Source organism: Bombina bombina, chromosome 7, assembly GCF_027579735.1.
Source record: "Bombina bombina isolate aBomBom1 chromosome 7, aBomBom1.pri, whole genome shotgun sequence".
NCBI classification, from domain to species: Eukaryota; Metazoa; Chordata; class Amphibia; order Anura; family Bombinatoridae; genus Bombina; species Bombina bombina.
In genome coordinates, this window is record NC_069505.1 from 589,631,479 (window position 1) to 589,645,512 (window position 14,034).

Genomic DNA, 14,034 nt, shown 5'->3' on the forward strand with positions numbered 1-14,034 from the left:
AGAAGCGTGTGGAAAAACCAAGGCGCAAAATAACTGCCCATGAACTAAGAAAAGTCAAGCGTGCAGCTGCCAAGATGCCACTTGCCACCAGTTTGGCCATATTTCAGAGCTGCAACATCACTGGAGTGCCCAAAAGCACAAGGTGTGCAATACTCAGAGACATGGCCAAGGTAAGAAAGGCTGAAAGACGACCACCACTGAACAAGACACACAAGCTGAAACGTCAAGACTGGGCCAAGAAATATCTCAAGACTGATTTTTCTAAGGTTTTATGGACTGATGAAATGAGAGTGAGTCTTGATGGGCCAGATGGATGGGCCCGTGGCTGGATTGGTAAAGGGCAGAGAGCTCCAGTCCGACTCAGACGCCAGCAAGGTGGAGGTGGAGTACTGGTTTGGGCTGGTATCATCAAATATGAGCTTGTGGGGCCTTTTCGGGTTGAGGATGGAGTCAAGCTCAACTCCCAGTCCTACTGCCAGTTTCTGGAAGACACCTTCTTCAAGCAGTGGTACAGGAAGAAGTCTGCATCCTTCAAGAAAAACATGATTTTCATGCAGGACAATGCTCCATCACATGCGTCCAAGTACTCCACAGCGTGGCTGGCAAGAAAGGGTATAAAAGAAGAAAATCTAATGACATGGCCTCCTTGTTCACCTGATCTGAACCCCATTGAGAACCTGTGGTCCATCATCAAATGTGAGATTTACAAGGAGGGAAAACAGTACACCTCTCTGAACAGTGTCTGGGAGGCTGTGGTTGCTGCTGCACGCAATGTTGATGGTGAACAGATCAAAACACTGACAGAATCCATGGATGGCAGGCTTTTGAGTGTCCTTGCAAAGAAAGGTGGCTATATTGGTCACTGATTTGTTTTTGTTTTGTTTTTGAATGTCAGAAATGTATACTTGTGAATGTTGAGATGTTATATTGGTTTCACTGGTAAAAATAAATAATTGAAATGGGTATATATTTGTTTTTTGTTTAGTTGCCTAATAATTATGCACAGTAATAGTCACCTGCACACACAGATATCCCCCTAAAATAGCTATAACTAAAAACAAACTAAAAACTACTTCCAAAACTATTCAGCTTTGATATTAATGAGTTTTTTGGGTTCATTGAGAACATGGTTGTTGTTCAATAATAAATTAATCCTCAAAAATACAACTTGCCTAATAATTCTGCACTCCCTGTAGCTTTGTTCTTTTTCCCTAGCTAAGAGGGGAATCTATATTCACTGGCTATAGTTTCCGGAGGACGTTACACACTTATTTCCCTTATAAGAGGAAGTGTTAAGTACAAGTTAGATATGCCCGGATGAAGCCAATTTTTGGTGAAACGTACGTTGGCTTTTCTCACTTTTAAGGACATCAGCATTTTGCTAAAAGACCCGCCGATGGGAACAGAAGAGACGTATGAATCTACTTTTTCACTGGCTGAAATCACGTACTGCATATTGCGTGTATGGTGTGAAGGAGCATGCATCGGGCAAGACTTCCCGATTCCTCTGTGGCTAGAATTGACCAAGGTAAGAAATTGCACACTCCTTTTAGTACCACCTACACAAACGGAGACCAGCTAGATTGAAACTGGTAGAGTCCATCCTTGGCAGCAGAGGATAGTATCACATCCTATCAGCTTGTTTTTTTTTCGGCGTTGGATAAATTTTCTTCAATCAAGTCAGACGGACTATGCTATATGGTTTAACTTAAAATTACTGTGGCCACCTATTTTTGGACATACACATTATCCCTGAGCTCACAGGATTTTCCTGGACGATACGGACATTGTGGATAAGTATTATTGTCTTTATTGGGTCCTATCCTTTTTCAGCTGTACAGCGGTGTTGAACTATTTGTTTGTCTGTTTCTTTTGAGGTCTATCTTATGTTTTGATGTTCTTTTTGTACTTCAGTATAGTAATACACACTAGCATATAAAATTTATAGTACTATTTATAGTACTTATTGTATTTATCGCTATGATAGTGCCTGCAGTCACTGATATTAAGGGGTAACTCCCTATGTGAATAAAATTAGGTTTAATTTGACTAGAGTGCTATTGTGGGGTCTTTGTGTCTCCTTATTTATTATAATACCTTATATTTAGAGCCCAGCACCGGTATTGCCATATACCTGTAGCAGTGACGTGCTGTCATAGGAGGCAGGTGAGGCAGCGCCTCACCTGTCCTATCTGTGTAATTACACCTTATTTAATAAATAATAATAATAAAATAAAAATTACATTTTTTTTTATAATTTTTTTTGGGGGGGGTATTTTCGGGTGACCCCCCACCCCCATTTTAATTTATTGTGTGTGTTAACTTATGCGCTGCATAATTATTTATTTAAATCCTAATCAAATACATACACATTGTGCAAGTAGATAGAGGCTGTGAGCCCTACCGTTGCGCAATGTGTATGTATTTGTTTGTATGGGCCGGCGGAGAGTGAGACTGCCACCCAGTGGCTGCTGGCAATAGTCTCTGAGTCCTCTTCGTGGCCCATACAGCTCCCAATGGAGGCTGGTCTATACCAGCCTCTGGAGCCCTGCATGCCCCATCAGCCAATCAGTGCCGCCGCTGCGGTTCCAGGGATGGGACATACTGTGCGGCAGGCTGGAGACTCACTGAGATGCAAGCGCAGCCGCAGAGGGAGAGTGACTGAGTCAGATGTGGCGCACGCTGTCACATGCACTGACTCTGAGAGACACACTGTGACTGAGCTGAGGACGACAGCTTGAAGAGGTGAGATCCGAGGTCTTGTGTCTCCCCCTTTGGACACATCGCGACAAGGGATGCCCAGGAGTCACTGTCCGGCCAGGCCAGGTACGGAGGGGAAGCAGGGGAGGCCAGCTATTAGAGCTAAGGCCCTCGGGAAGGCCGCAGGCAGGGAGAGCAGGCCCTGTGTTGGGTGAATGATGCGCTGCAGTGCTATAGCAAGTATTCCGGGGAATAATATGGCAATAATGGCAGAAATAAAAATATTGCTTATGAGGCAGGACCGGGTAGTGTCTGTGTGAGGGATATAAATTCACTGCAGAGGGAAAAGCTTTAGCAGGCCTTATAGGATGGGCATTGCTGTGCAACTGTGGTCTTCAGTGTGACTGTGTATGTGAATGCATCGGCTGTCAGCTCAGTATTACATGCCATTTCTAGTTCATGTTAGTGTTAGCATTTAATACATTTAGATGCAACTATCGGCCCCTCCACCCTCTGAGAGATGTGATATTGTGATGTACGTATGTACTACAGCTGTTGGGTGGTGGTGAACTGGTGGTGATTGTATTACAATCTCACATTCTCCCTATTAATTGCTGATACACACCAGGCATAGATATGTAGCAGAGTTAGGCTTAAGACGGCTGCATGTAATTAATATATTATGTATTACAATCTCACAGTCTCCCTATTAATTCATACTGCACTGTGCACAGTCATCACCTCTTGGGCTGAGGGCTCATGTCATGACCCAGTTCATATTTAATAAGACAGAGTGCCTAGAGTATTGCTCTTTTTTTGGTATGGCTTCCAAATCTCTGCCTGCCTTGTAATATCCATAGTATTTTTTTAATTAATTAGCAAGAAAAACAAATAGCTTGACAATAAATAGTTACAGGGGATTCTCAAAGAGCCCCTTTGTTTTTCTTGCTAATTAAATAAAAAATACTATGGATATTACAAGGCAGGCAGAGATTTGGAAGCCATACCAAAAAAAAGAGCAACCCTCTAGGCACTCTGTCTTATTAAATATGAACTTGGTCATGGCATGAGCCCTCAGCCCAAGAGGTGATGACTGTGCACAGTGCAAATTATGCTGTCAAGATGGGTGACATAATCACATACAAACACACTTGTTTGGATAATATTTTTTTTCCCTTGGAATTCCTATCTAGACTGTGTTTATGTCTATATATAGTTACATACATTATACATACAGTACACACACATGCTCCACACAAAAACAACAAACCGGAAAGTGTTTAGGCTTTTAATAGTATTATATTAGTATTCTTTTATGATCCACAATACAAATTAACAGCAGTTTATAATAGTGCTTTGAAGGGTCCAATAAAATAATAGAAACAAGGGGCTGACATGAAATAAAAAGTATTAAAATGATTTTGCACTGTTTCCTCCATTTCAGTGTGTTCATAATGTGGTCCATTTTACCTGATGGATTGGATTAAAATGGAAATGGCTGTTTCTCCAACATTGGTGTGTCCGGTCCACGGCGTCATCCTTACTTGTGGGATATTCTCTTCCCCAACAGGAAATGGCAGAGTCCCAGCAAAGCTGGTCACATGATCCCTCCTAGGCTCCGCCCACCCCAGTCATTCTCTTTGCCGTTGCACAGGCAACATCTCCACGGAGATGGTTAAGAGTTTTTTGGTGTTTAAATGTAGTTTTTATTCTTCTATCAAGTGTTTGTTATTTTAAAATAGTGCTGGTATGTACTATTTACTCTGAAACAGAAAAGGATGAAGATTTCTGTTTGTAAGAGGAAGATGATTTTAGCAGACAGTAACTAAAATCGATTGCTGTTTCCACACAGGACTGTTGAGATGAAGTAACTTCAGTTGGGGGAAACAGTTAGCAGACCTTTCTGCTTAAGGTATGACTAGCCATATTTCTAACAAGACCATGTAATGCTGGAAGGCTGTCATTTCCCCTCATGGGGACCGGTAAGCCATTTTCTTAGTTAAATATAAAAGAATAAAGGGCTTAAAAAAGGGCTTAAAAACTGGTAGACATTTTTATGGGCTAAACCGATTGCTTTATTGGGGCATATTATGCAGATTCTAGCTAATAATTGTCATTATAATCTTGGGGAACGTTTAAAAAACGGCAGGCACTGTGTTGGACACCTTTTTTAGTCTGGGGGCCTTTCATTTTCGCGCCATTACTGCGCAGTTGTTTTTGGAGAGCAAGGCATGCAGATGCATGCGTGAGGATCTAAGAATCACTAAAAAAGCTTCTAGAAGGCGTCATTTGGTATCGTATTCCCCTCTGGGTTTGGTTGGGTCTCAGCAAAGCATATAGCTGGGACTGTATAGGGGTTAAATTTGAAAAAGGCTCCGGTTCCGTTAATTTAAGGGTTAAAGCTCTGAAATTTGGTGTGCAATACTTTTAATGCTTTAAGACACTGTGGTGAAATTTTGGTGAATTTTGAACAATTCCTTCATACTTTTTTACATATTCAGTAATAAAGTGTTTTCAGTTTGAAATTTAAAGTGACAGTAACGGTTTTATTTTAAAACGTTTTTTGTGCTTTGTTGACAAGTTTAAGCCTGTTTAACATGTCTGTACCATCAAATAAGCTATGTTCTATATGTATGAAAGCCAATGTGTCTCCCAATTTAAATTTATGTGATAATTGTGCCATAGTGTCCACACCAGTTATGCCCACACAGGAGGCCCCTAGTACATCTAGTGCGCCAATACTTATTACCATGCAACAATTAACGGCTGTAATGGATAACTCCATAGCAAATCTTTTATCCAAAATGCCTACTTATCAGAGAAAGCGCGATTGCTCTGTTTTAAACACTGAAGAGCAAGAGGACGCTGATGATAACTGTTCTGACATACCCTCACACCAATCTCAAGGGGCCATGAGGGAGGTTTTGTCTGATGGAGAAATCTCAGATTCAGGAAAAATTTCTCATCAAGCTGAACCTGATGTTGTGACATTTAAATTTAAATTAGAACATCTCCGCGCACTGCTTAAGGAGGTGTTATCTACTCTGGATGATTGTGACAATTTGGTCATTCCAGAGAAATTATGTAAGATGGACAAGTTCCTAGAGGTTCCGGTGCCCCCCGACGCTTTTCCTATACCCAAGCGGGTGGCGGACATAGTAAATAAAGAGTGGGAAAGGCCTGGCATACCTTTTGTTCCCCCCCCTATATTTAAGAAATTATTTCCTATAGTCGACCCCAGAAAGGACTTATGGCAGACAGTCCCCAAGGTCGAGGGGGCGGTTTCTACTCTAAACAAACGCACTACTATTCCTATCGAAGATAGTTGTGCTTTCAAAGATCCTATGGATAAGAAATTAGAGGGTTTGCTTAAAAAGATTTTTGTACAGCAAGGTTACCTTCTACAACCAATTTCATGCATTGTTCCTGTCACTACGGCAGCGTGTTTCTGGTTCGAGGAACTAGAAAAGTCGCTCAGTAAAGAATCTTCGTATGAGGAGGTTATGGACAGAGTTCAAGCACTTAAATTGGCTAACTCTTTTGTTTTAGATGCCGCTTTGCAATTAGCTAGATTAGCGGCGAAAAATTCAGGGTTTGCTATCGTGGCGCGCAGAGCGTTTTGGCTAAAGTCTTGGTCAGCGGATGTGTCTTCCAAGACAAAATTGCTTAACATTCCTTTCAAAGGTAAAACATTATTTGGACCTGATTTGAAAGAGATTATTTCAGACATCACTGGGGGAAAGGGCCACGCCCTCCCACAGGATAGGTCTTTTAAGGCTAAAAATAAGCCTAATTTTCGTCCCTTTCGCAGAAACGGACCAGCCTCTAATTCTGCATCCTCTAAGCAAGAGGGTAATACTTCACAACCCAAACCAGCCTGGAAACCAATGCAAGGCTGGAACAAGGGTAAGCAGGCCAAGAAGCCTACCACTGCTACCAAAACAGCATGAAGGGATAGCCCCCGATCCGCTACCGGATCTAGTGGGGGGCAGACTTTCTCTCTTTGCTCAGGCTTGGGCAAGAGATGTTCAGGATCCTTGGGCGCTAGAAATAGTTTCTCAAGGTTATCTCCTGGAATTCAAGGAACTACCCCCAAGGGGAAGGTTCCACAGGTCTCAATTATCTTCAAACCAAATAAAGAGACAGGCATTCTTACATTGTGTAGAAGACCTGTTAAAGATGGGAGTGATACATCCAGTTCCAATAAGAGAACAAGGAATGGGATTTTATTCCAATCTGTTCATAGTTCCCAAAAAAGAGGGAACATTCAGACCAATTTTGGATCTAAAGATCCTAAACAAATTTCTCAGGGTACCATCGTTCAAAATGGAAACTATTCGAACGATCCTACCTACTATCCAGGAAAATCAATTTATGACTACCGTGGATTTAAAGGATGCATACCTACATATTCCTATCCACAAGGAACATCATCAGTTCCTAAGGTTCGCTTTTCTGGACAAGCATTACCAGTTTGTGGCACTTCCATTCGGATTAGCCACTGCTCCAAGGATTTTCAAAAAGGTACTAGGGTCCCTTCTAGCGGTTCTAAGACCAAGGGGCATTGCAGTAGTACCTTACTTGGACGACATCCTGATTCAAGCGTCGTCCCTGTCAAAAGCAAAGGCTCATACGGACATCGTCCTAGCCTTTCTCAGATCTCACGGATGGAAGGTGAACAAAGAAAAAAGTTCTCTGTCCCCGTCAACAAGAGTTCCCTTCTTGGGAACAATAATAGATTCCTTAGAAATGAGGATTTTTCTGACAGAGGTCAGAAAATCAAAATTTCTAAGCTCTTGTCAAGTACTTCATTCTGTTCCTCGTCCTTCCATAGCGCAGTGCATGGAAGTAATAGGATTGATGGTTGCAACAATGGACATAGTTCCTTTTGCACGAATTCATCTAAGACCATTACAACTGTGCATGCTCAGACAGTGGAATGGGGATTATACAGACTTGTCTCCGATGATTCAAGTAGATCAAAAGACCAGAGATTCACTCCGTTGGTGGCTGATCCTGGACAATCTGTCACAGGGAATGAGCTTCCGCAGACCAGAGTGGGTCATTGTCACGACCGACGCCAGCCTAGTGAGCTGGGGCGCGGTCTGGGAATCCCTGAAAGCTCAGGGTCTATGGTCTCGGGAAGAGTCTCTTCTCCCGATAAACATTCTGGAACTGAGAGCGATATTCAATGCTCTCAGAGCTTGGCCTCAACTAGCAAAGGCCAAATTCATAAGGTTTCAGTCAGACAACATGACGACCGTTGCATATATCAATCATCAGGGGGGAACAAGGAGTTCCCTGGCGATGAAAGAAGTGACCAAGATAATTCAATGGGCGGAGGATCACTCCTGCCACTTGTCTGCGATCCACATCCCAGGAGTGGAAAATTGGGAAGCGGATTTTCCGAGTCGTCAGACATTCCATCCGGGGGAGTGGGAACTCCATCCGGAAATCTTTGCCCAAATAACTCAATTATGGGGCATTCCAGACATGGATCTGATGGCGTCTCGTCAGAACTTCAAGGTTCCTTGCTACGGGTCCAGATCCAGGGATCCCAAGGCGACTCTAGTAGATGCACTAGTAGCATCTTGGACCTTCAACCTAGCTTATGTATTCCCACCGTTTCCTCTCATCCCCAGGCTGGTAGCCAGGATCAATCAGGAGAGGGCCTCTGTGATCTTGATAGCTCCTGCGTGGCCAAGCAGGACTTGGTATGCAGACCTGGTGAATATGTCATCGGCTCCACCATGGAAGCTACCTTTGAGACAGGACCTTCTTGTTCAGGGTCCATTCGAACATCCGAATCTGGTTTCCCTCCAACTGACGGCTTGGAGATTGAACGCTTGATTTTATCAAAGCGTGGGTTTTCAGATTCTGTAATAGATACTCTGATTCAGGCTAGAAAGCCTGTAACTAGAAAAATTTACCATAAAATATGGAAAAAATATATCTGTTGGTGTGAATCTAAAGGATTCCCATGGAACAAGATAAGAATTCCTAAGATTCTATCCTTTCTACAAGAAGGTTTGGAGAAAGGATTATCTGCAAGTTCTCTGAAGGGACAGATCTCTGCTTTATCTGTTTTACTTCACAAAAGACTGGCAGCCATGCCAGATGTTCAAGCATTTGTTCAGGCTCTGGTTAGGATCAAGCCTGTTTACAGACCTTTGACTCCTCCCTGGAGTCTAAATCTAGTTCTTTCAGTTCTTCAAGGGGTTCCGTTTGAACCCTTACATTCCGTAGATATTAAGTTACTATCTTGGAAAGTTTTGTTTTTGGTTGCAATTTCTTCTGCTAGAAGAGTTTCAGAGTTATCTGCCCTGCAGTGTTCTCCGCCCTATCTGGTGTTCCATGCAGATAAGGTGGTTTTGCGTACTAAGCCTGGTTTTCTTCCGAAAGTTGTTTCCAACAAAAATATTAACCAGGAGATAGTTGTACCTTCTTTGTGTTCGAATCCAGTTTCAAAGAAGGAACGTTTGTTACACAATTTGGACGTAGTCCGTGCTCTAAAATTCTATTTAGAGGCTACTAAAGATTTCAGACAAACATCTTCCTTGTTTGTTGTTTATTCTGGTAAAAGGAGAGGTCAAAAAGCGACTTCTACCTCTCTTTCCTTTTGGCTTAAAAGCATTATCCGATTGGCTTATGAGACTGCCGGACGGCAGCCTCCTGAAAGAATCACAGCTCACTCCACTAGGGCTGTGGCTTCCACATGGGCCTTCAAGAACGAGGCTTCTGTTGACCAGATATGTAAGGCAGCGACTTGGTCTTCACTGCACACTTTTGCCAAATTTTACAAATTTGATACTTTTGCTTCTTCAGAGGCTATTTTTGGGAGAAAGGTTTTGCAAGCCGTGGTGCCTTCCATTTAGGTGACCTGATTTGCTCCCTCCCTTCATCCGTGTCCTAAAGCTTTGGTATTGGTTCCCACAAGTAAGGATGACGCCGTGGACCGGACACACCAATGTTGGAGAAAACAGAATTTATGCTTACCTGATAAATTACTTTCTCCAACGGTGTGTCCGGTCCACGGCCCGCCCTGGTTTTTTAATCAGGTCTGATGAATTATTTTCTCTAACTACAGTCACCACGGTATCATATGGTTTCTCCTATATATATTTCCTCCTGTCCGTCGGTCGAATGACTGGGGTGGGCGGAGCCTAGGAGGGATCATGTGACCAGCTTTGCTGGGACTCTTTGCCATTTCCTGTTGGGGAAGAGAATATCCCACAAGTAAGGATGACGCCGTGGACCGGACACACCGTTGGAGAAAGTAATTTATCAGGTAAGCATAAATTCTGTTTTTTTTCTGTTGAAACCACAACCTGTACTTCAAAATTCCAAAATGCACATTTCTATTTTACTTTTATTATTATGTACTGCATTATTTTGGTATCCTTTGTTGAAGAGCATACCTAAGTGGGATGTGCACGTGTGTTTCTTGAGCACCGTATTGCAGCAGCTGTGTTGGCAGTATTGATAACTTGTTCTTTGTGTAAAATTTGTATGGTAAATTATTTCTATTTTTACAATACAGTAGTGAGAAGAGAAGAGATTGTGTATCATTCTAATTACTTAGTAACTGGCACTGTGCCACAGAATTGTGTGAGTGTATGTGAGCAGAGTGTGTGTGGGTGTCAGTGAGCAGAGTATGTGTGCTTTATTCTCCAGGTAATCAATACATTTCAGATGAACTAGTGCTTTAGTTTCTCAACCATGGTCCTCAAGTACCCTCAACAGGCCAGGTTTTCATTAAAGCTGAACCAGTGCACAGGTGAAGTAATCAGCTTATCAGTAACACAGTGGTTAATAACTTGCTCTCACCCATTAGCTGATTACTTCACCTGTGCACTGGTTCAGCTATAATTAAAACCTGCCCTGTTGGGGGTACTTGCAGCCCGCGGTATATGTGTTTCTTCAGCATATCGTATCTAGTGCCTCACCCGCCTCTAACTTCACTGCACGTCACTGACCTGTAGTCATACCTCTATTGTCCAGAACAGAGTTGTATCTTTATATATGTTTGACTCTAAGCTACATATATATGTTGCTTTTTCTTTTTACTCTAGCTTGGACTTAAAAGATTTTTTAGGTATATATATATATATATATAAAACGATATCTATATATATCTATATATATAAATATATATATATATATATATATATATATATATATATATATATATATATATATATATATATAAAACGATATCTATATATATATATATATATATATATATATAAAACGATATCTATATATATATATATATATATATATATATATATATATATATATATATATATATATATATATATATATATAAAAACGATATCTACATATTTAGCAACGTCATGGCTTTTACTTACAGCAATAGTGACTGGGATTCTGATGTAAAATATACTTTTTCTCTTAAAGAAACAGGGGAAGAGGGATCAATAGCAGATAGTAACATATATAAAGTGTTCAAAGAACAGAAACAGCTACTATACAAACAGTTGAGAGTCAAATGGGAAATCGCCAGTTTATCCAACTATCAGAAAGCAGGAATGATTCACATGGGTCTAAGGTTTCTTAAACTTCCGGGTGACTAATTTACAAGAGAGACTATTATTCCTTACTTTAGGGAACAGTGGGAGGAAATACTGACTGAGTGCTCCAACAAGCTTATGACACTAATATTGAAAGAGGACCAACTTAAATTAGAAAAGATTAACAAAGAACTGACTGAGATGACAGAGACTCTAAACAAGTGGGAGGACAATAGTGAGTTTAAGGAATTAAATGACAAGATGAAAAATGAAATTTTACGTACACAATCAAAAATGAAGATTAAAAAGATAAAGAAATATATTAGGGATGATAAAAATTATCAGTCGAAACAGGTACAGTATATACATTCAACAAAAATAGAAATAATAATAGTGATTCTGAATGATGAGGGTAACAAGAAATCTATATCTAAAACAGGTACAAAAAATAAAAGACATCAAGAAAAAGAGTGAATACAATAAACAGCAATTACAGATTGAGGAACAAAAAGTAGATAATCAATCTGTCTTCTACTATCCTAACAAGTAATCAGATTACTGTACTCAAAAAAGGTTTGTTGTTCTCTCCAGTGAAATGTCTTGACAAATTTGAAGCAATCAAAGATCTGCATTTATTTGCTAGGAAGTGAGCATGCCATAGGTTTATTTGCTGGAGAGGCTGATACTAAACCTGACATAAACCCAGACGATGTCCTTGACACTTGAGCATCACTAGAAAAAGAATCTGGTGATGCTGATGGATGAAGAGAACAAAGTACACTTAATAGTGGCCTTGGACCGAATTATTCTTTTATGTCTAACTTAAGTAAAGTACCTGTAGTGCATACTTTAGTCAAATTGGTTGAATCTGAAATTAAAAGTCTAAACAATGGTGGCTCCCTTTTGGACAACTTGACAAAGGGGGAAAGAAAGCCCTAATTGAACTTGGTAGCAAACAGAATATAGTGATCAAGTCGTCCAATAAGGGGGGCAACATTTTGGTTCAGGACACTTTCAGATATATGGAAGAATGCTACAGACAACTAAAAGACACAACACAGTATGAAAGATTGGATTTCAATCCACTGGATCAGATACTGTGTTACCTATAGAAGATACTTGATAGGCATATATGAATCAAATTATATATGAATTCCTTTAACCTAAGTTTCCTAAAATACCTACTTTCTACACCATACCAAAGGTCCATAAGGAGGGGTGTAAGTATCCCCCCGGAAGACTATTATAGCTGGTATAGATGGTCCTCTGGAGGGTATAGGAGAGTACATTGATCATTTTTGGAAACCGTTTGTCACATATCTTACCTCATTTGTACAAGATACGCTGGATCTACTTAAAAAGATCAGTGGTTTGACTATTGAGGAAGATACTATTCTGGCAACAATTGATGTTGAATCCTTATATTCGAGTATCCCTCATGCAAAGGGGTTACAAGCAAATAGGTATTACTTACAACAAAGAGGTACATCTTTTCAACAATATCCGGATTTTGTTTGTAATCTCCTTGAGTTTGCATTAACAAATAATTTCTTTGTATTCGATGATAGATATTTCCTCCAGATAAGAGGTACAGCTATGGGGGCGAAATTTGCCCCCTCGTATTCTTGCCTCTATCTGGGTTTTGGGAACATATCTATGTCTTGCACTCTGCCACAGCGATTACACATATCTGTATGGCTTCGCTATATAGATGATGTGTTCCTCCTGTGGCAGCGCATCCCGCCATCTATACAAGTTTGTCAAATCCCTGGACAATGAAACATTTAACTTGAGGTTCACCCTGACTTCCAACGAGAGAGAGATTAATTTTTTGGATCTATTATTAAAGATAAAGGGGGACTGAGGACAAAAATCTACCGCAAACCGACTTCAACTAATAGCTTGTTGAGAGCAGATAGCGTCCATCCCAAACATCAAATCAGAGGGATCCCAGTCTCTCAATTTTTTTGAGCACGTAGAAACTGCACAACTAATTTTGACTTTAGTGATGAGTCACATAATCTAACACAGAGATTTAAAGATTGAGGCTACCCAAACAAACTAATCAGTAATGCCTATCAACGCCTGAGAGATCAGTCTCAACAGGATAGCCTCTTCAAACTCACATCCAATAAGAAACATAAACAGGGAGATAAACAGCCCATAGTAAGATATATAACAGTACAATGAAAGTTGGGAGGATATACGTAACATACTGAAACAATATTGGCATATTCTACATACAGATGCCAAATTAAGTTCCATTTTGACAGCCAGCCACACGACAGCACGCAGGGCACCAAACCTGCGAGATAGTCTAGTTCATAGCCACTTTGTAAAAACCCCAAACTCATGCAATTGGTTACAAAGAGTCAATGTGAAACCAGGTTGCTATCCCTGTATACAATGTAAGGCTTCTAACCATATTGATAAAATTTGTTTTTTTTCTGACAGGGTAGGCAAAGTGTATAAAATAAGGAGCAAAATAACGTGTAGAACTGAGGGTTTAGTGTATTTAACCAAATGTAGCTGTTCCCTTTATTACATAGGCAAAACTATGAGAGCTCTCCATGATAGGGTTCTTGAGCACTTGAGAGATATTGAAAATGAGGAAAAAACCTCAAGCATAGCGAGACCTTTTAAACTCTACCATAACTCTTCTACACGAGATTTCAGGATTATAGGGATTGACCAAGCACCTCTAGGCATTAGGGGGTTAACATTGATAGAATAATTCTCCAACGTGAGAGTAGATGGATTTTTAATTTAGACACACTAGCCCCAAATTGCCTGAATGAGG